Below are 19,883 nucleotides of genomic sequence, written 5' to 3' on the forward strand. Positions count from 1 at the left end.
TTGAGCTGAAAATCCCTGTGGATTTTAGCATCCAATGTTCCCATGGGAAAAAAACCCAACCTTGGCATTAATAGATGTACACTAAAGATTTCAGCTTTTCTTGAGCAATCACTAAGGATTTAATATGCGGTCATTTCTAATGGGAAAATAATAACTATCTCATGGCGTTGATTTAAGGATTAAATTAGATAATGGACAAGAAAATGCTTTGTAAGGTTTAAAAATCTATAAAAATGTTTTTTGTTATTATTTGATTTGTTGCTATTTCAACTTTAGCTGACAGTTGATTATGACCTTGCTTATGTGAGAAAATGCCTTCTGGTTTATTGTTTTGAAAGCCAGATTATATTTTTCAATAGCTCAATGGAAATGGCATCATTTGTGAAGTTTAAGGGTGAAGGCATAAATGTTTCTTGACATTTGAATCAACTATTGGTCTTCTGGGGCTTGTCCTTATTCTCCTGCAGTCTCTAATCAACATGGCATCCAGAGAGATCCTGTTAAAACATAAGTCAGATCATGTCACTCAAGTCTCTTCAATGGCTCCTTCACAGGAAAAGCAAAGTCCTCAAAGTGCCTCCACAGCCCTAGAAATCTGGGCTTCTGTTTCCTCTCTGACTGTTTCCTTTTCGTCTCCACTTTGCTCCCTCTGTTTTCCACACGCTGACATCCTTCCTGCTCCTTGGATACTCCAAGCCCACTCTTGCCTCATTGCCTTTCCATCTGACTGTTCCCTCTGCTTGTACTATTCACTTCCCAGATATGCACCTTGCTCCCTCTCACAACCTTAGGTTCCCTCTTAAATTTTATCTTCCGCAGAAAGCCCTCAGTGGTCACTTAGTTTCAGATCACAGCCTCCTCCTACCAGCTAACAATCTCCATCTCCCTTCCATTCTTGCTGTTTTTCTCCAGCACTTACCTGATATACTAGTTATTCTACCCATTCATTTATTCAATTTTTATTTACGTATTTACACTTATGATTTTATGTTTGCTTCTTTACTTTTGTCTCTCCCCTCAGCTCGAGAGAGGCTATATTCATCTGTGGTAATTACTGCTGTGTTTCCTGAACATGCCTATAAAACATACTGAAGAAGGGTGCCTGAAATTTGGTAAGGGATCCATCAATTTTCTTGGCTGAATGGAGAAATATGTTCATAAATTAATGAACAAATCTCTGGGGTTTCTGAATTAAGGACTAATGGGAAGAGGAAGGCAAATGGTTGGGACAGGGTACTGCAAGAAGTAGTATTTGGAGTACTCTGATAGCTATCCTAACAGATAACATTTTGTTCATTAAAATAGTTTTAATGAGAGAGCTGGGAACTAGGGACACACAGCATCAAGGTTTTATAATGCATTCCGCAGAGTTCTTTTTAAGTGTGTTCAAATATCATTGAAAATATATGCATGCATATAAACCTCTGTTACTTTATTTAGTGCTTTACAAGAGCCCCTCAAGGATGGGGTAGTAGCAACTATCAGTATCCTTCCTTTATGATGAGCTTAATTTACTCAAAATTACATCAAAATTTATTAGTAAGTGTGAAACTAGACTTAGTTATTTAGTAGACCCTCCCTAGAAACCTATGACTTTAATAAAACCAACAAAAATGTGTTCAGTTTCCACTACAGACTCAATTATGTGTCATCCATTTTAATGAAGGGAAGAAGTGATTTAACAAACACAGAGCAAACAGAATATGAAGTTTTGTCCTCCATTAATATTAGTAACGGATAAAGTGGGCTCCAATGCCTTCAAGGTAGCTTGAGACCATCATCTCTGTGTCATGGGCAGGGGGATGCTCGGCCAGGATGTCTTTCTCTGTCACTGAGAAAAATGTCCATAATATATAATGATACCTACTGAAACTGATATGGGGCATTTGGGTAATAAGGAATCCATTAGCATATTTTTCCGGAAGCCTTGACTACAAAATGAAGACAGTAGATTTGGACACTTTCAGCCATGAAGAAGTTGTTTGGATATTCATCTTTATGCCTAATGAAATAAGCTTATTTCATCTCTGCAGCTTCCCATATACCATTTTCCCACCTCTGTTTTATGTTTGCAAAGACTTTTAGAAATTGAAAGTCAAGTTAAAAAGTGAGTGACGGGGCTTCCCTGGTGGCGCAGTGGTTGAGAGTCCGCCTGCCGATGCAGGGGACACGGGTTCGTGCCCCGGTCCGGGAAGATCCCACATGCCGCGGAGCGGCTAGGCCCGTGAGCCATGGCCACTGAGCCTGCGCGTGCAGAGCCTGTACTCCGCAACGGGAGAGGCCACAGCAGTGAGAGGCCCGTGTACCACAAAAAAAAAAAGAAAAAGTAAAACAAGTGAGTGACAACTTAAATGATATATGGAATATTTTGCTGACTTACAAGAGCATGCAGAATTAAATATGACCCAGTTGAAATGTTAATTTTATTTTAATGTGTATATTGGAGTGGAATCTTAAAGGTGCCAGAAAACAAGCATTCACCCATCCTGTTTGGAACTGCAGCACACAGACACCTTGAGTTACCAGTTCTGTTCATTCCACAGAATCATCTTGGGAAAACATACTGTTTTTTATGTACCTGGTATATAAATTAGTTTGAAGAATTTCCCAAATACCTGTTAATATGTAGTTCTCCAATTCCAATCTTGCCACGTCCTGTACCAGTGACACAGCACATAGGAGTGTTATTTCTCTTTCTTTCTCTGGGTTGTTGAGAACCCAACAAAAGAACAATGGAATGGCATCAAAGAGATCAGGGTTCTTGACTCAGATTTACCATAAAATAACAGTGTCCTCTTGGGAAAATTATAGTTATTCTAGGCCCCTTTCCTTTTCTTTACTTTGACAGAGCTGTACTAGATGACCCCAAGTAACACTGCACTCTTTGCAGTAGTAGCTTAGACGTTATTGGTTTTCTGAAACAAATGAAGACAATGACACAGGAAACTGTGCAACATCTCTGTAACTATGTTTTCTTAGAGTTGCCTCCATTTTACAGATGATAAGATGGCTGAGCACAGAAGTAGATGTTTTGACCAGAGGTTCCAGAGTAGATGGAACTGAACCACAAGTTTCCTTCTTTCCTGAAGCTCATTTAGCCAAAACATAGGCTTCTGAATATTAAGCTGTAAAGCATATTATCAGTATGCTTTAAAAGAAGCGGTTCTTCTAGAATTTCTAATTAATAGCAGGCGGTTTTGAAATTCTTGAAAGATCATCTGATTTTGTAAGATTTACAGCTCTATTTTCCTGTCAAGCAAGTTGTATTAGTGCCAGACAATCATCTGAGCTTCTGGATGCTTCTTTGAACCTCTTGAATTTTTCTTCTTGCTATCTGAAATTCATGCCGATAAGCCTTTTTGTAGAGAGTATGTACAGACTTGTCTATTTTCATATAAGAAAGCGATGCAGTGAGCCAGGTTGGGCGTTAAGCCCTCATTCTCAGAGTGGTATTGAGCTCCTGGTGAAATATTATCATCATTTCCTCAGAATAGAAAAGCAGTTATCTCAAGTTTTTAATGCCATTAACTATTTATACATTTATATATAATACATATATTTATTGTACCTACAAGGTGTGCTCTCTTTGGGAAGTACAAAGCTATTTAAGACATAGGTTGTTCATTTTTTTTGTTTTCCCACAAATACTGTGACCCTTTGAGCAGGAAGGTCTATATTTTACTAATATCTAGAACAAGCAGCTAACACAGTGTCTAAGATATAGTCAATAGATATGAAATAGATAAATGAACACATTTTTAAGGAAGGGCCAGGACACGAACAAATAGAAAATTTTCATTTTCAGTCACAAAGCCACAACAGACATAAAAATGATACAGACAACAAGTGCTACAATCATTCAAAGAAGGCATGGAATTGATACAACAAGGATCTCCTCTATGGCACAGGGAACTATACTTAATATTTTGTAATAACTTATAAGGGAAAAGAATCTGAAAACGGAACCACTGTGCTGTACACCTGAAACTGACACGACATTGTAAATCAACTATACTTCAATTAAAATCAAACAAACAGACAACAACAACAAAAAAAACCCAAAGAGGTCATAGAAGTTCTTATGAGATTCTAGAAGAGAAGAGAAGCCAAATGAGGACGGGAGAGAAGGCTTTTGAATCAGTTCAGAGGAGAAGTCACAGAGGAACTAGTCTTTGACCTGAATTTGAGATTAAGATTAAGGTGAATTAATCTGAATTAATTAAGGTTGCAACACAGGGATATTACAGATGAAGGTAATCACATAAACTTACTATACTGAAACTTGCAGAGGTTATGAGTGTTGTTCAAGATCCCAAAGCAAGTGCATTGTGGAATCAGAATTTTAAGTGAGGCCTAATGAACTAAAAACAAAGAAACACAGAAACAAGCCCTTCCTGTGACACCACGTTGCCTTTGAAGTCGTTTTTTTGGTTGGTTGGTAGAAACTGGTTCCAATGTTTCTTGCAGGAATGACTAGTTCTGTCTCCCTGCGGCCCCCCAGCCCCGAGTTGATCCTCAAAGTTTCCTTTAGAATGGTCTTGCTAAAATGCAGACATGCGAGTATTCATGACGCCTGTGTCCAATCATTTCTCCTGCCATTGCCTAGTTCACTTCTGGATTATATGAACAATTCACTGTCTTCATTTATGCTTTTCCCTCCTCCAAGAATTCCTTTCTTCCTATGGGGCACCTGGGAAACCCACTTCATTTTTCAAAACTCAATTTACATATTATGTCTTTTGTGCAGTCTTCTTTTTAGTGTTGTGATCACATGCTCCTTTCTGCTACCCTTGCACTTCTGCATGCCTGATTGTTGCACTCGCTACACTGTATTGTGATTGTATTTTTTACATATCTCTGTGTTCTCCTGGGCAACACTCCTTGGGGCCAGGGACTACCTTTTTTCATCTATTGATGTTGCCTTAGCATGTTAATTGTTGTGTAGTAGTTAGTTGTAAAAATGAGATTTGAATAAATAAACAATTGTTATGTACATATTGCTTATTATCACTTTACAGATATAACAGGAAAAAGTATTAATGTTGGTGCTGACAGTTCACTTCTAGTAAATGGTGGTGGTACTTGACTCTACTTATAATATTTTTCCCACTATTTTATATCTTTCTACCTGATAGCTCTTCTTTATTTCCATCTATGTTTCTTTATTACTAAAGTAAGAAAAACAGGTATGAGGGTAGGGCTAGGCCATACGTGGCTGGAATAGTAAAGAAATTGTGTGGGGTTTTCGTGAGAAAATCCTGAAGCATACAGGTCTGCCTGTTCCCTTTGAGGTATGTGGAGGGGTCTGCTTCTAAAGAGTTGTATTAGCAACTAATCAAGATGTTTTTGCACAAGGCTCCTGATTAGCTGTTGGTATACTAAGAGTGAATCAGAGTTAGCATAGTTTCTGATTTCTTTTACATTGTCAATGTGGATGATCATTTTTTACTCCTGGGGGTGGTGGTGGTGAGGAGTGAGGGAATGTTCCTTTCCTGCTGCTGATGTTTCAGTCCTGTCAAGAGAGCTCTTAGGGTCATTTCAGCCCTGCTTCTTTACTGACTCTGCCCCAGGGTGATCAAGTGACTTCTATAGAAAGCTTGAAAAGAATTAAGTGAGCATGCTTGCCTTGACTAATTCTGTTCTCTCCCTTGAGAGTCTGAGTGAGTGTCTTCTGTTTGTCTCATTCTGTGTATTACTAGTTAGTAAATCTGCCCAATTCTGGGGTTCTGTTATGTGATCATTTCGTTGAAACTGGATTCTCAAGCCAGGGCTATCAAGAGTAACAGGAATATTTGGCCCTCCATCTTTTCACTTTTATCTTGTTTCCTAATTTATTCCAAACCAAATGGAATTAAGGCATTGTACTTGCTGGAAGGTAATTAAAAGACCCTAACACTTGGTGCATTACCTGGGAACACTGAGAAATAAAAAGAAAGGAGCAGACATCTTAGAGAGCAAACTGTCCTTGTGGAAGATATTTTGTTACTGCCAAGGAAGGTAGTCTAGTGCCTTGGTTTTTAATGTATGGTGGGATGTTGAGACCTTTGACTGTTTGAAAATATTTAGGTTTGTGCAGTAAACTGCTGAAGCCTAGAAAAGGTTTAGTGCATGCTGTATAAGTGTCCCGTGCTTGCTGGGAGACTAATAAACTTGGAGGCTTAACACAAGAGAAATTTACTATCTCACAGTTGTAGAGGCCAGAAGTGTGATATCAAGGTGTCAGCAAGGCTGCTCTCCCTACAGATGCTCTAGGGGAGATTCTATCCCTTGCCTCTTTCAGCTTCTGGTGGTTGCCCTCTTCCTTGGCTTGAAGCCACATCACTCAGTTTTTGTCTCTGTCTTCACATCACCCCCTTCCTGTGTCTGTATCTTCTCTTTTGTCTGTCTCAAATGTCCCTCTGCCCTTCTTGTATAATAAGGACAATTGTCATTATATTTAGGACACATCCAGATAATATAGGATGGAAATCCCATCTCAAGATCCTTAATGACATTTGCAAAATTTTTTTTTTTCAAATAAGGTAACAGTCAAGGATTAGGACATGGATATATCCTTTTGGGGGCCACCATCCAACCAGCCGTAAGACACTTTGATTTTGGCTGATGGCTGCAGCTTATGGTGTGGGAGAGTGGCAGTTTCTTTCGAGCCACTTAAGTAAAGGTCTGACATAAAGAAAAGGGGCATTAGGGAGTTGCAGGTGACTGAGCAATACCTGGAGCGGAATGAATAAGGCACCTGAAGGGTCTTTAGTATACAGAGACCTTTACCTGGCACTTGACTTGAGACTGTGCAGGAGTTTACAGGGCAGGAAAGTCTTGGGCAGCCGTCCACCTTGCCTTACTCTTCAGGTACAGTTTTTCCCAAGCAGGTTTGACTGAGACAAAGACTCAGTTGTAAGGAAAACATGTCTTGTAGAACTTGTCGGCATTGACACATATGGTCTACCGTAGGCTGAAGTGACTCCCTTTACATGTGGGCCCAAGCTGACACTGGATTTGTCAATTATGCTGGAGAAAGAAATGTTCTCTTAAAGGCAGCCGCCTTTGGTCTATGCAATTCCATAGCAGGAGGCAGTGAAAATGGCCATGGGGGCATAGGACTGTCAAATCTACGCATCAGAACTGGAGGTGTAATGTCACTTGACAGAACCCGTAATCAGTTCAGTACTGCAGTGTGAACCACAAGGTCATCAAAGAGGAAGGATAACTCAAGAGTCCATGTGTGACAGATGCTCAGGGCTGTGCACTGCACGTGGCAAATTCATAGTGACAAATCAACGTCAGGCTTCAAAGATTCCTCCTGGTTCGAAGTTTGCAGGTCAGAAATTTCAGTGAAATGGCATAGACTAATGGACATCCTAGTGAGGCTAGAACAAAAGAGACTTTATCTTTCTCTCAAATGCCATTGAGTTTCTGCTTTGTTCTTTGGTCAAATTCTGTACTGGATTCTGGGCACAAAAATGTGCCTAGTTTCTGTCTTCTAGGAGTGGGGCATTGGCTTGCTTTTGAGATTGTTTTTAAATTGTGGGGATAGTGCTGTAAAATCAAATTGTATCTTAGTAACTCTTTAGACTCTTTAAAACACGGTTCATGAGAAACTTGATAAACTGATAAAACAGCCAAGGCCCTGAGAGACCCACACCCGTGTCAGTGACAGAAGTCCAAGCTACAGATACTGAAGGAGCCCTCAGTCGCATTCAGGAAATGAAAGCCCTGTGACTGAGAATGAACCAAATGTACAGCTGGGAGGATGGTTTATGGACATTTAGGACTTTGGATTTTTAACCCACAGTAACAAGGAAACTTGATTTCAAAATTGGGCTTTAATACTTTGGGACCTTAATTCATAAGAGCGTTTAATGTGTGCCCTTTTAATTTCTCTGTGAAGAATTTGATACTGGTAGAGGTGTACTTTCAAATTTGCAACATTTCTATGATTTCTGAATTGTATTACTGGATGCTTTTATGTATTTAATCTTAGTTTGTCATTTAACCTCATCAGCTTTCTATGGTTAGCTGTGCTGTGGATGGCTGGTAAACAAAAAGTTGTTTCTGATCATTGGATATGAGTAGCCCTGGAGTTAATTTAAATTAAAGCAATTTCTCACCCATATCAGAGACTTCTGGGATGAAACTCTAAGTCGACCACCAGTAGTTCCCAGAGGCCACTAAAATGAGTAACCCCATAAAAGTGTGAGCAGGACTGTCCTGATAAAGGTCTTTTCTTTGTCCTGAAGGGAGAGCCATATTCCGTTAATTACAGGCTTAAAGGCATAGTTGAGTGGGTTAAGAGATTGAAAAAAACAGGGAAACATTAGTGAAACAGGGAAGCATTAGTGACAATTTCCCTTCTCGTTCCTAATGGTACCAGCATGTGAAGGGAATTTGAGTAGTATAACTTTTAACCTCCCTGCTCTTATATTCACTGACACTGGCTAGGTGAGGTGACCTACTTGACTGGCAAAGTTGGGAAGAATAACTGGCCATGCTTTGCTAAGCTCTTCTTTCCTTCATCTTGGGAGTGAGTCTGGTGATAGAGAGACAAAAGTTCTCTGCTCCATTGTGGACATGCCCCTTTCACATGGGTTTGCCTGGAACCAACTTGCTGCAACAAAGTGGGTAAGTCTGGATAATTCTAGAATTCACTTGACAGACTCACTTGGCTGTCTCATGAAACCCCATTTCCAACATGGGCTCTAAAAGTAAAAAGTGACATAATGTGTGGGCTCCAGTGCAAAATGAAAATATAGTGCCTCTTGTTCAAACTGCAAAGAAAAAGTGTTGTTGAAAGTATTTGCACTGGGGTGCATAGTGTCCTCCCCAAATTCACGTTCACCTGGAACCTGTGAATGTGCCCAAGTAAATTCTTTTTTCAGATAGAATCGAGATAAGATGACATCATACTAGATTAGGGTGAGCCCTAAATGGGTTCTATGGGTTGTTCTCTCTTCTCTTTTTCATATATGTCATCTTTTTCAGCAGAAGTGTTTGGCTAATATTGGGAAGTAACACGAGTAAGAAAGGATATGATAAGATTCCTTGGACATTCTTGTTTTTTAGAAAACAACTGCTTTCTTTCTGAACTTACTTCAAGCTGGAAGTAAGTTCAGATTCAAATGGAAAGCATGGCCTCCTGGAGCTGTTAACACCTTCATTTAGTCTTGGATGTGAGCAGTAGCACAGAATTCTGGTGGAACTCAGTAAGACTCCAAATGGGTACCAAATAAGCGTGTCATGGAAAGCACACCATAAGCAGGGTGAAAACTAGTTGTGAATGGGGCCGCAGGAATGGTGGAGACACACATATTGCACATGTCTCCTCTGCTCATGTGTATATTTTATTGTCCTATAAATTTTACTTACAGAACGTAAGTTCAAAGATAGAATCATTAAGAATTTCAAGACAGCAATAGCACAGCATGAAACCAAGCAAGCGTGGGGCCCTTCTGAGCATGGTTCATGTGGGACTTGATCGACTGGTAAAAGAGCCAAGGCTCTGGGATACCCACACCATGTCAGTGACAGAAGTCCAAGCTACAGATATTGAAGCAGCCCTCACTGCCACTCAGGCACAGAAAGGCCTGTCACTGAGAATTAACCAAAATGTAAATTTAGGAGGATAATTTATGGACTTTTAGGACTTTGGATTTATAACCCACAATAACAAAAAAACTTCATTTCAAAAGAGAGTGTGAGGTCTTCATGTTTGCTTTGGTTGTTGAGGGTCCTTTGTGGTTACATATCAATTTTGGAGTCGTTTCTTCTACTTCTGCAAAAATAGGGGATTTTGATAGGCATTGCTTTAAATCTGTAGGTAGCTTTGTGTAATATGGACATTTTAACAATAATTCATGAGCGTGGGATGTCTTCCCATTTATTTATGTTTTCCTTAGTTTCTTTCAATAATGCTGTAGTTTTCAGTGTACAATCTTTCATGTCTTTGGTTAAGCTTATTCCTAAGTATTTTATTCTTTTTGATGCTATTGTAAATGGAATTGTTCTCCTAATTTCTTTCTCAGATTGTTCATTGTTAATGTGCAGAAATGCAAGTGATGTGTATATGTTGATTTCATATTCTGCAAACAAACTTTGCTAAGTTGTTTTATTAGTTCTAATAATTTTTTTTTGAAATATTTAGGATTTTCTACATCTTTTTCAATAGTTTCCCTTTCAGCCTAAGTGTATCCTTAAATCTAGGGGACATTTTGACCTCCATCTTAGGCTTTCATCTTAATTCTCAACTTCTTCAGAGTCTTAGCTGGTTAGTGTTCTCCTCATTGTTTGCCACTTTGGAGAATCCAACAAAATGTTCTACTCAAGGGGAGCCCTCTTTTCTCTTCAACCTCTGAACCTGAATATCACTTATTACTTACTTCATTCTCTTAGAACTTAGCATTCGAAGTTTAAATGGTGATCTTTCTTAAAGGAGGTCAATATGCTCACCGAATTCAAGACCTCTGGTGAGTTGTGACAAGTGTGTAGGAATCATATTAACTTCTTGACTGTTACCCCCCTGGAAACATTCCTAAAGTGGCATTTGAGCTTGATATTCAGGTTTATTGGACACCGCATTAAAGAGTTTAACAGAATAAGAGTAAGCTGGTCTTTCCTAAAGCAGACTTTATCCAAGGGCGACCTTGTAGCCACCTGCATCAGGCTCATCCTCGTTGAGTCATTGAGTGCCCTCAACCCCCCTAAACTGTAAACTCCTATAGACAAGACTTATGTTTTACAGCTCTTGTTCCCCTTCCCTATACCTAAACATGCCTGGAATAGAAGGTGCCTCTACGAACAGGTGTTGCTTTATTATAAACTACAGTTAGTACATGTATATGTTCATTTCCTTCTGGGAAAGGAGGCTACATTCCACAGGATTCAAATATCAAGCCTTTAAACTTTCTTGAACCCACAGATATATAAATGGTTGTATAACTATCCTCCCTCTATACAACTGTAAGATGATCATATCAAAGTATGGTCATTAATTGTTTCTTTTTTGTTTTTGTGGTACGCAGGCCTCTCACTGTTGTGGCCTCTCCCGTAGCGGAGCACAGGCTCCGGACGCTCAGTCTCAGCAGCCATGGCTCACGGGCCCAGCAGCTCCGCGGGATGTGTGATCTTCCCGGACCGGGGCACAAACCTACGTCCCCTGCATCAGCAGGCTGACTCTCAACAACTGCACCACCAGGGAAGCCCCCCATTCATTATTTTTAATTGCAAACAGATAATAAGCAAAGTGAAAGGAACTTCTTCCACCAAAGTAAAGGCCAAAGTTCAAAAAGTCAAATTAATATGGGGTTTGTTACTATTCTAAATAGTAAAGAACAATGGCAAGAAATGTCACAGTGTTGGTTGCTATTAACATCTTTTCGTTTTCCATTACAGTTGTTTATATTATCTTCATGGGATATCACTGAAGTTATCAAGTTATCTTAATAGTCAAATTAAAAAACAAAATCCCTTGAAATGCCAATACAAAGAAAAATGAGTCAGAACATGAAAAAATGTTTTAGACAAGTTGACAGCATGTATTCTTTGTTCATATCTCTTTTTGAGAGAAGTTCCATCTTATTCACACCCACATGTACAATAGACTGAATAAAATACAACCCCATCACTCAATGGTGATAAAAAAAGGAAAGTCAAGCTGGTTCCAGAAAATTCCTCTATTTATTCCTAGTATCTGGTTGCATCTGGCAAAAAAGAGCATTTTGAAATATTCTCTAAATTTTTGTATTTTATTTTATAATAATTTGCTTATTTATCTCAATGTAAATATTAAAAACGCATGAGAAATATTTTAACGTTTGGCATTTGACGATTCCTGTCTATTTCATTAATGTTTCCTTTGCGTCCTATGATGATCTTTTGGGATAGCACACACCACTCTCATACTCCCCAGACTCTACAGCCACATACATGTGCAAAATAGCTTGTGGGTCTGCGTTAACATACTCTTGGTTGAGGCAGGAAGGCTGTAGAGTACATAGTTTTTACACCTGCATATTTTAAGTGTTTTTGGAAAGTAACCCTAGTTTGAGTGCAAGTTCCATCGATTTATCAAATGCATCTCAGGTATACCTAGGTATGTCCAGTAAAATGGTAAGGCTATATTACTGGGAGACTATTTACATGAGCAAGTGGAAAGACATCCGTGAAAGAATATATTATAACCAAGAGTCACATATAATATGTCAATCAAATAGAATGTAGATCCCAGAAACATATCCACACATATAAGGACATCTGATTATTCAACAGAGCTGCAAAGCGAATTTCTAGGAGAAAGGATAGTCTTCTTGACCAATGGTGCCAGAAGCATATAGCACACGGATACTGTGCATAGATAGCCATATGCAAAAGTATGACCTTTGATCCCTACTTCACACCACATGAAGAATTAACTAAATGTAGATCAAAACATAAATCTCTAAAACGTGGACAAAATCCTTTTGACCTTGAGTTAAGCAAAGATTTCCTAGAGATGACACCAAAAACAAGATCCATAAAAGAAAAAAAGTGATAAATTGGGTTTCATCTTTGGAAGCCATTATTAATAAAAGAAAAGCCACAGGTTGGAAGAAAATATTTACAAATTATATACCTGAAAAAACTTGTGTCTCTAACACGTATAGAACTCTCAAAACTCAGTAATTAGAAATTTTTTTTAAATTAACAACATGGGTAAAAATATTTAAAAAGAGATCCTGCCAAGGAGGTGTACAGATGCAAATAAGCACATGAAGTTGCTCAATGTAATCAATTATTAGCTAAATGAAAATGAAAGCCCCAGGAGATACCACTACACATGTATTGAATGGCTAAAATTAGAAAAGTCCAACCACACCAAGTATTGGTGAGGCAGTGTAGGAACTGCAAGTCTTTTACACTGCTAGTGGGAAGGAAAATGGTACAGTCACTTCAGTCAACAGTTTGGCTGTTTCCTTATAAGTCGAACATACACCTGCGGTATGATCCAGCCTTTCTGCACCTAGATATTTATGCAAGAAAAATCAAAGCATATGTTCATACAAAGACTTGTACATGGATCATCACAGCATCTTTATTTTTAATAGAATTGTAACAACCTCGAGCACCCATCAACAGGTGAATGAATAAACATACCGTGATATACTCATACAGTGAAACACTACTCAGCAAAGCAAAGTGATTGACTATTGATACCTACAAAAATATGAATTACTCTCAAAATCATTACATTGTGTGAAAGAAGCCAGATAAAAGAGTCCTCACTGTGTGAATCCATTTATGTAAATTTCTAGAAAATTGCAAACACGTGTCTAACGATAGAGTGATATAGCATATCAGTGGTCACTTGGGGATGTGGAGGGGTGGAATGTGAGGGGAAAAAGGGGCTTTATGAATGAGGCATAAAAACACTTGCAAGTGATGGATATGTTCCTTCTCTTGATTGTGTTGGCAGGTCCATGGGTATATGCATATTTCAGAACTTAAATTGTGTTCTTTAAGTATGTGCAGTGTACTGTGTGTCCGTTCTATTTAACAGAGCCATTAAAAAAAGGCTAAGAACAGACGTTTGTCTCAACAAACAAATATAGCAAAGAACAGAAAAGTCAAGTACAGTATGATCTCTGTCAGTTGAATTTTCCTACAGTTTATTTCCCTCAAAAAATATATCCCAGTTCTTAAAAGAGATGGGACTCTTAATAAAAGGTAAAAAAAAAAAAAAAAAAAAAACCGGCAAAGCCATCAGCAGGGTGAGCTCCAGCTACTTTTCAATTGTGGGACACTAGGTGCACGGTGCAGACATGCTAGGATGTTTGTTCTTCCTGCCCAATATTTTAGAGAGGATATTAAACACCCCTGTTAAATGCCTGCAAGTGATGGCCAGAGTGGAGTTTGGAGAATGATGTCTGTGATCTTTAATATGGTTGTGCCTTTGTAAAAGTCTCACTCAGAATTTCCAGGGTAATTGTGGAGTCAACTTCTTTTTGTTTTTTGGATGATATATATGTCTAACTCACCTCAAGAATATATCCACGTAGACTTGAAGTTAGGGACCAGCTGGTGTAAATTTGTGTGGTTATCTCCTGACCTAACTATTTAGCTTCTTCTTTTTCCTTGATTGTAGTTAAGCTTCATCTTGCCTCAGGGCCTTTGTATTTGCTATTCCCAAGTTTTGGAAATATTATTTCCAGAAAATTTTTCCATAAATGATTCCTTTCTATTCTTTGGCACTCATCTCTTAAAGATAGTTTTTCCTTGATTGTCCTACCAGCCTAACTTAGTCCCAATTTATCAGATTACTTTACTTCTTTCACAGAATAATAATAAAAACAAATATTATCTTTGGTGTCTCTTTGTATTTAGATGAACTTCTTCCCAAAGAACTCAAGCCCCACAGTGACAGAGGTTGTTACCTTTCTTATCCCTTATTCTGTGTCTTAGAACTGTGTCTGGCATGTGGTAATCACTCGAGGTCTGTTGACTGTGTAAAGAATATGTGAGTAGATGAACAGATTTGGAGTTATTTAAGGTCGCTCTTAATGATGGCTGGTGTTGGTGATTAAATTAACATTGTAGGTTTTAGAGTTGGAAGTGATCTTGCTGAGTCTCAGAGCTACGGCAAAACTCTCCCTACTGTAGCATCCCTGACAGATGATCAAGTCTGAGCTTGAATAACTGTATATGAAAGACCCTAACCAGGGCAACCTTGTAGCTGTCTTCAAGCAGATCACAGCCTTCCATGGGAGTTTGCTCCCTATTAGTCAGCTGTAATTAGGAGAAAACGGTTTGATTTACCCAGAATCATCTTCTCTCAGTCTCCTTGTTCTAGTTCCTAGAGAATAGACAGGACAGAGTTTCCTCTAAATTACATCCTTAGGGTTTGCACTCCTGCTTGTAATAAAATAAACACCACGCTATGGCAAAATTCCCCTTGATTGTCTGCCACTTGTTGCTACATTCCTCGTTAGTGTTTAGAAATAATTTGTCTTAATGTTCCACATTATAATTGATGGAGTACAGAAATAAAAGAGATCTCGGGTTTATGTCAGAAGCAATCAGACAGATATTTTAACTTACCCTTTTAATGTATTTAATGCTGACACTGTGAGGAATTGAGGAGTGTAGTCACCGCATTATTGCCATTGCTGAAAAAATGTATTTATGGTCACTTTGAAAGCATTAGTGATGGGGGAATTGTCAGCTACATTTTAGAGCTGTGACCATTTCTCAAAAAGTTGTGATACGAAACACCTCTGCCTTTTCTTGTATTTCTGTTACATTCAACTACTTCACAAAAAGCATTCGTCATATTCCTGAAACAATGATGGGCTTAGTTGAGATTCTTTTGGGTCCTAAGGGACCAACATGTGTGCATAATAGTGTCGAGTAACACAGAGCCTGGATGTTTGGCTCCAGACTGAAAGCCCCATGGAGTCGTTTTTTCACATCTGTTCACCAATGTGTATGAATGGGAGAAAACCAAAGTTCTGGTTTGTTTGATCAAGGGGAGCCACACTCCTTTTACTTTTGCTGTGACAAACAAGTAAAGAGGTGTAAAATATCTGAAAAGAGCCTCTTAAGGTTTGGTAGAACGCTTAAGTGGGATGTAGAGAATATACAGCAAAAAGAAAAGCAAGTGAGTACTGCTGGCAAACTTTTTCAAGGACAGCTAACAAATTAATAATAGTAGTAACAACAATAGTAAGATTGATTTTAAAAGACTTAAGAGTGGCATGGATTCCGAACCACTCTACATGTATTAACTCCATGCCACAGCCCCGTAAAATGGGTGAGGTTATTAAGCCCTTGATTTTCAAAGAGGAAGTGAAACACAAAGAAGTACCACTCCTGAACTCCCACCACTAATAAGTGGTGGAGCTGGGGAAAAAAGATCCAGGCAAATTAATTTTAGAGTTAGTGCTCTTCACCCGTAGGTTATATCCCACAGGTAATATTTGCACATTTTGAAATCACTTTACAAATACTATTTTTACCCCTAAAGTACACAGGGAATACCCAGGGAAATTGGCATTCTAATTATTTTTATATCTTTGCCAATAATCTGTTAACTTTTGGCAGTTCAGTATCCTTCCCCAACTTCTTAAAAATTCAGCCTACAATCCAAAAAAATAAGGGCTAGTGAAAATAAATGTCTTGTAAATCCAGTTCAAGAGAGCAACTAAAACCTAAGGCCTCCAAGGATGTAAAAGAGAAAGCAAAAGAAAAGGAGAGACAAGAAGCCCAAACCCTATGATTAAGCTCCACATTGTTAGGTAAAGGGGCATTTAATTAATGCTTCTTTAATACCGTGTGCACAGAGGCATGGCTCTACAGAAGCCAAGGAGTCTCCCTTTCATCACTGATTCATGGTATGCACCTGGCAGTGTCACTTCCTTCTTTGAGCCTCAAAGCTTTTCATGAAGACACTGAGGGAAATGGAACAAGGTTAGCTCTCACAAGCCAGCTCTCATGTTCTCTCATGTTACCTGTGAGTCTAGGTAAGTGCCGAATGTCTTTAACATGACAGATTATATTTTTTCTTAACCATTTCTCTTCTCCTGATTTTTACTTAATTTCTAATACATAGTAGAATAGTAGAAAAGAAAACATACCGCACTGAAAAGTAACTGACACACTAACTTTCCATTCTCATTTCACTGCCAATTCAGCCAAACGCCTTCTGTAGAATTCTGATGCAGACCATGAAAACACACTGTAAATGTTCCAAAGTCTTTTCCATATTTGGTAGTCCTGTGATTTCCATTGGCAGAACTATCTTGGACTGTCATCTGAAAATCTATCAAAAAGAAATTAAGTAATAGGAATTCATATCAATGGTATTGGAGAAAGAAATCCTTGAACTTACCTTACTGTGTGAACCTTCATCCATGTACAAAATCAACAAGAAAGTTTAAACTTTAAAGGCAACATATTCCCATGAATATAAGGGAGAACATAACACAAATAATATACAATGCTAACCTTATGTACATACACATATATACAAGTGGTCTTGAAATATATTCCCAGATATTAATTGGATTAAAGTGTGGGGCAATAAAGCATTTTTTCTCATAGAGAGCATTATTCTTTAAGGCACATAGAGACACACATATCTGCCCTGCTGGCCTCTCAGTTTCAGTTGATTCCACTCATGTCCCCAGTTCATTTCCCCATATATTTATTCTCGGATTAGTGATTTTTGAACAGGTGTTCCTCTCTTTAGAAATACCTGTGCCATGACCGCAGAGTACTCAGATTTCTTTTTGGCATTTGGCGGCAGATGGTGGGGAAAGTGATGAGTTGTATGACAGGAGAGGTACAAGGTGAACCTTAGAGTAACTAAGACTTTATGCATAGTTCTTAATCCCAAAAGGAAAAGAGAAGGATAGCAGCGAAAGTCATTGGAATAAAGGACCTCTGAGATGAATCAGCATTAGGATAATTCATTGGTTACTGACTGTCCAGTCGGTTTAGGTTATAAAGTATTCCTGAGTGACTGCATCACTTTATGAAAGGTTCTACCTAACTATAGCTTTCTTTTGCTGAAATTAGTTTATATGGCAATAATATGCATAGAGAATGGCAATTGTGAAATCATGTCTTCCCCAAATTGAAGACACTTGTTAAGGTACAAGTTTACCCAAGACTGCAAATGATTTATCCATACTATACTAACTGAGACTGTGTCTTACCATTCTTGTTTGTTAAAGGAGATAACAAGGCTAACTTTGAGTAATAGCAGGATACTTAGAAAATACTTTCAGGTTAAGTTTTGTAAACAAAGTTCACTGTTTACCCACCAAAAGCAAATCAGCTCATTTAGTATTGCAGGAAATGCCTTCATACTTTTTCACTGCCACTAAAGGAATTTAAAACACCTGTTGGATATATTCCCTCCTAGAATGCCATTTGTACACTTATTCCTAATAGGGCCTGTTATTTTAAATGCAAACTCGTATTATAAGGCTCAGAATTGATACTCAGTATTTTTAGTGATCATATGGTTTAAGGTTCTCAGATTTGGGCTCAGACTTGCATTTCAAGCATTGCAATGTGGGCCTGTTAAATGATTTCCATGCAACCAGGAAAAATTGTTTATCTGAATCTGAAGTCCATTTAAAGAAATGTGATAGTGGTTGATGAAGCCGACTAGCATAGCAGCTAGGGCAGTTATAGACAAGTTACATTTAACCTCTCTGTGTCTCAGTGTCTTCCTCTGAATCTGAGTTTCTTCTCAATGGGGATAGATACTGGTACCAATCTGACAGAGTTACTGTAAGAAATGAAGGAGTTCACAAATTTCCTAAAGGCTTAATGTTTGGCTTGTCGTTACTAAATGCTGGTAATTATTAGTAAAACAATATCCCTCTATTATTTATTATATCAAAATAATAATGATAAGAGCCTGTTATTTTAGTAGTTCGATTTTTTGGTCATGTAATTTAGACTAACTCATATTGTTTAAATGTGAAACCAAGAAGAAAAACAGTTTTGTTTTGTTTTTTTTAACCTGGTCAGGAACCCAAATCACCTAATTCAGAAATGTTTCTAACTTGGCATCTGCTTTTAATCTGTCACAGCCAGAGAAAGTTTAATGTCTCAGAAAGTGACAGCCTTGTATTTGTGTAGCATAAAAAAGAAGATATATGCTAGATAACATATATACCCCTTATCTTAGTCATGTCACATATAATGCAACACTATTCCTGCTGGGTTCAAACATTGTGTTCCAGAGCCTACCATTGCCTATTATCAGGAGCAAGAAAGCGTAAGAACCGCATGTGTTTGCCCTTAAGTTGGTCTACAACACAGATACTGTCAATCAGCCTCTGATAGTACCCTCCCCGTGGACAACCTTCTGTGCCCTTTTGAGCATGCTCAGATGGAGTCTACCATCAGTGTGGTGGGACTTCACTTCGCTTCAAGTGTGTCCAAGTTGAAGGGTGAAATTAACAAATACTAACCAAATTTGTGGCTGTCCAAACTAGGAAAATAGTTAAAGAATCAGGACATGAAGAATCAAGCAAATACTCATTCGGCGTCAACCCAATAAAAAAGCTTGGTGAGAAAAAAGTTGCCAAAGATGAAAGCCCAGAATAGTGCTACTTTAGCCTAACCACAGTGTCAAAGCAAATGACACACATACACACAAACGCAAAAGGAAGCCCTCTTCACACTAATGCCCCCAAATCCTTTATGGGGCTTCAAACTGAGCAGATTAGGTAGGTTGATGGTTGTCATTTACGGACTGGGTCCACCTAACAAGACTGGTTACTAACAGAATATCTCTGTTTTGTCATTTAATAGATATCCCAAACTTAATATAGCTTGCAATCAAATACACAGATAGTCACTCATGCTTTTCCTGTAGACTTTCCAAAACAGAAAAGCGCTGCTCCATTCTTCCTGGTGCTCAGTTACAAAATGTGATTCATCTTTAACGTTTTTCTTTCTCTCTCCTTTCACATCCAATACACAAGCAAAATGTGTCAGCCCTATCTTTGAGATAGAACCAGAATTTGACAGTTTCTCGATTTTTCCACTGTTACCACTCAGGATTAAGATTTCGTTGTCTGTCATCTTAATTATTATCCCTCTGAACTGTGTACTTAACACAGTGGCCGGAGAACCCTTTGAGAATCTAAGTCAGAAGAATTATGTGGCTTCAGTGTCTTCCCCTTCATCATAGTTGAAGCTGAAGTTCTTAAAATGCTGGAAAGTTGCTACATGATTACCCTCCACATTATATATTTGATCTCATCTCCTCCACCTCTACTCCTTGCCCACTCTTTTCCAAACACCTTATACTCTTTAGTCCTTGATGTTCAACAAGTATAGTAGGAAGACATTTTCACTTGCTGTTCCCTTTACCTGAACTGCTGTTGTCTTTA

At 38.4% G+C, this 19,883-nt stretch overlaps 1 long non-coding RNA gene across 1 annotated transcript; it reads left to right on the plus strand.

The window, feature by feature from the left end:
- The first annotated feature begins 4,506 nt into the window (after nucleotides 1–4,506).
- Nucleotides 4,507–11,065, plus strand: LOC113607393 (uncharacterized). Its single transcript, XR_003427926.1, has 3 exons — nucleotides 4,507–4,520; nucleotides 7,770–8,619; nucleotides 11,016–11,065. It is a non-coding gene; the product is annotated as an uncharacterized LOC113607393 (long non-coding RNA).
- The last annotated feature ends 8,818 nt before the right edge of the window (nucleotides 11,066–19,883 follow it).

The sequence above is a fragment of the Aethalodelphis obliquidens genome, unplaced genomic scaffold (genome assembly GCF_003676395.1).
Source record: "Aethalodelphis obliquidens isolate GAN/ISIS:26980383/991018 unplaced genomic scaffold, ASM367639v1 scaffold48, whole genome shotgun sequence".
Taxonomy (NCBI): Eukaryota; Metazoa; Chordata; class Mammalia; order Artiodactyla; family Delphinidae; genus Aethalodelphis; species Aethalodelphis obliquidens.